This window comes from Geospiza fortis, unplaced genomic scaffold, assembly GCF_000277835.1.
Source record: "Geospiza fortis unplaced genomic scaffold, GeoFor_1.0 scaffold1570, whole genome shotgun sequence".
NCBI classification, from domain to species: domain Eukaryota; kingdom Metazoa; phylum Chordata; class Aves; order Passeriformes; family Thraupidae; genus Geospiza; species Geospiza fortis.
This window is the reverse complement of record NW_005055367.1, coordinates 8,413-11,895: the sequence shown is the minus strand read 5'-3', so window position 1 is coordinate 11,895 and position 3,483 is coordinate 8,413. Positions and strand designations below refer to the sequence as shown.

At 46.6% G+C, this 3,483-nt stretch overlaps 1 long non-coding RNA gene across 1 annotated transcript; it reads right to left on the bottom strand.

Annotated features, from left to right (window-relative positions):
* Positions 1-913: 913 nt before the first annotated feature.
* LOC115949280 lies at positions 914-2,322 on the bottom strand. The gene is made up of 2 exons (XR_004082818.1): positions 2,190-2,322; positions 914-1,064 (listed from the first exon to the last, which is right to left on the bottom strand). It is a non-coding gene; the product is annotated as an uncharacterized LOC115949280 (long non-coding RNA).
* Between the last annotated feature and the right edge of the window lie 1,161 nt (positions 2,323-3,483).

The window sequence follows — 3,483 nt, the reverse complement described above, 5'->3', positions numbered from 1 at the left end:
AAAAAAAAAAGCTGGGAAAAAAGGGGTGGAAAAGCAGGAAAAATGGTGAAATTATGGGGAAAAGCTGGAAAACTTGGGAAAAAATTATGGGAAAAAAGCTGGGAAAAAGGGGGGAAAACCTGGAAAAAATGATGGGAAAAAATGATGGGGAAAAGGGGGAAAAAGCTGGAAAAATTGGGGGAAAATAATGGAAAAAATGGGGGAAAAAAGCCAGAAAAAAAGGGGGGAAATGGGGGAAAGAGCCAGGAAAAAATGGGAAAAAGCTGGGGAAAAAAAGCTGGGAAAAAAGGGGTGGAAAAACAGGAAAATTGGGAAAAATATGGAAAAACTGGAAAAAAGGGGGGAAAACCTGGAAAATTGGGAAAAATAATGGGAAAAATGGGGAAAAAAGCCAGAAAAAAAAGGGGGAAAATGGGGGAAAAGAGCCAGGAAAAAAAATGGGAAAAAAGAGGGGGGAAAGCAGGAAAATTTGGGAAAAAATGATGGAAAAAAAGCTGGAAAAAAAGGGGGAAAACCTGGAAAAATTGGGAAAAATAATGGAAAAATGGGGAAAAGCTGGAAAAATGGAGGAAAAGTCTGGGAAATGGGGGGGACCAGGAAAATGGGGGGAAAGCCACAAAAAGGGGGAAAAAAAGTAGGGAAAAGTCAGGAAAAAGGAGGAAAATTGGGAAAAATAAATCAGAAAAAAGGGGGGAAAGGGCAGGAAAATAAAAGGGGGGAAAAGTCTGGGGGGAAGTGGGAAAAAGGAGAGAAAAGCCGGGGAAAAAGGAGAAAAAGGGAGGAAATTGGGGAAAAAACCAGGAAAAGGGAGGAGAAAAGTGGGAAAAGGCAGAAAAAATCAGGAAGAGGGAGAAGGAGGATGGGAAAAAGTCAGAAAAAAGGGGAAATTGCAGAAAAAAGCCAGAACAAGGCAGTGGAAAAATGGAAAAAAATCCATTTATTCCCTGGGGGGCTGAGTGCAGGAATTGCCGGGGTCATTCCAGAGGGAAGGAAAATTCCAGAACGTCCCCAGAGCGCAGCAGGGCCGAGGCCTGAACTCCCAGAGGGGTCCACAGAGAATCCACCTGGAAAAAAGGGGGAAAAGTCGGGAAAAATGGGGAAAAATTGCAAATCAAAAGGGTGGGGAGTCAGGGAAATGGGGAAAATTCCAAATAAAAAGGGTGGGAAGTCAGGGAAAATGGGGAAAAATTGCAAATAAAAAGGGTGGGGAGTCAGGGAAATGGGGAAAATAAAAAGGGTGGGGAGTCAGGGAAATGGGGAAAATTCCAAATAAAAAGGGTGGGAAGTCAGGGAAAATTGGGAAAATTCCTGAGAAAAAAGAAAAATGTGGAAAATTTCCAATGAAAAGGCGGAAAAAAAGAGAGGAAAGGGGGAAAAGGCAGAAAAAAAGGGGGCAAACCACGAATAAAGCCAGAAAAGGGGAGAAAACCAAGAATAAAGCTAGAAAAAAAAGGGGGAGAAAACCGGGGGAAAAGCCAGAAAAAAAGGGAAAACCAAGAATAAAACCAGAAAAAAAGGGGGAAAACCGAGAAAAAAGCCAGAAAAAGGGAAGAAAACCGAGGGAAAAGGCAGAAAAAAGGGGGGAAACCAAGAATAAAGCCAGAAAAAAAAGGGGGGAAACCAAGAAAAAAGCCAGAAAAAAAGGGAAAACCAAGAATAAAGCCAGAAAAAGGGAAGAAAACCAGGGGGAAAGGCAGAAAAAGGGGAGAAAACCAAGAAAAAAGCCAGAAAAAGGGGAGAAACCAAGAATAAAGCCAGAAAAGGGGAACCTTTCATTAAAGGCCATTACAATCACAAAGGATCAGCCACCTAAACCCAAGTGTCTTTGTTGGCAGCACATCCATTAAAACAACTTCTCGAACAGGATATGACATGTGAATGTTTAGTCTGTGGAAAAAAAAAAAGAAAAAAGCAAAAAAAAAAGGGAAAACCAAGAATAAAGCCAGAAAAAAAGGGGGGAAACCAAGAAAAAAGCCAGAAAAAGGGGAGAAAACCGGGGTGAAAGCCAGAAAAGGGGGAGAAAACCGGGGGAAAAGCCAAAAAAAAAGGGAAAACCAAGAATAAAGCCAAAAAAAAAGGGGGGAAAATCAAGAATAAAGCCAGAAAAAAAGGGGAGAAAACCGGGGGAAAGCCAGAAAAAAGGGGGAAAAGGTGGAAGAAAAGGGAAAAAGGCAGAAAACGGCGCTGACCTGGAAGGCCCCGCAGTGCACATCGGCCGCCCCGAAGTCGGCGCGCAGCCCGAGCCCGGTGCAGAGGCAGAAGCGGCTCCGTTTGCCCCGGGCGCGGCCCAGGAGGCGCAGGAATCGCTCCCGGAGCGCGGCCCGGGCGGAGGAAAAGAGGGAGAAAATGGGGGAAAAAGAGGGAGAAAAATGGGGGGAAAATGGAGAAAAATGGGGGGGAAATGGAGGAAAATGGGGAAAGAGGGAGGAAAAGAGGGAGAAAATGGGGGAAAAAGAGGGAGAAAAATGGGGGGAAAATGGAGAAAAATGGGGGGGAAATGGAGGAAAATGGGGAAAGAGGGAGGAAAAGAGGGAGAAAATGGGGGAAAAAGAGGGAGAAAAATGGGGGGAAAATGGAGAAAAATGGGGGGGAAATGGAGGAAAATGGGGAAAGAGGGAGGAAAAGAGGGAGAAAATGGGGGAAAAAGAGGGAGAAAAATGGGGGGAAAATGGAGAAAAATGGGGGGGAAATGGAGGAAAATGGGGAAAGAGGGAGGAAAAGAGGGAGAAAATGGGGGAAAAAGAGGGAGAAAAATGGGGGGAAAATGGAGAAAAATGGGGGGGAAATGGAGGAAAATGGGGAAAGAGGGAGGAAAAGAGGGAGAAAATGGGGGAAAAAGAGGGAGAAAAATGGGGGGAAAATGGAGAAAAATGGGGGGGAAATGGAGGAAAATGGGGAAAGAGGGAGGAAAAGAGGGAGAAAATGGGGGAAAAAGAGGGAGAAAAATGGGGGGAAAATGGAGAAAAATGGGGGGGAAATGGAGGAAAATGGGGAAAGAGGGAGGAAAAGAGGGAGAAAATGGGGGAAAAAGAGGGAGAAAAATGGGGGGGAAAAGAGAAAAATGGGGAAAAGAGGGAGAAAAATGGGGGAGGGGGAAAATGGGGGAAAAGAGGGAGAAAAATGGGGGAGGGGGAAAATGGGGAAAAAATGGAGAAAAATGGGGGAAAAGAGGGAGTCACGGTCCCGTTTCCCGCGTGGAATTCCCGGTCCCGTTCCCGAGTGGGATTCCCGGTCCGGTTCCCATTCCCGGTCCCGGTTGGGATTTCCGTTCCCGATCCAGACTCGTGTGGAATTCCCCGTCCCATTCCCGGTCTCGTGTGGCATTCCCGGTACCGGTCCCGGGCGGGATTCCCGGTCCCGTGTGCGATTCCCGATCCCAATGGGGTCTCCCACGTGGATTCCCGATCCCGTACCCGTGTGGGATTCCCGGTCCGGTTCACAGCCCCGGTCCCGTACCCGTGTGGGATTCCTGGTCCCGGTTCC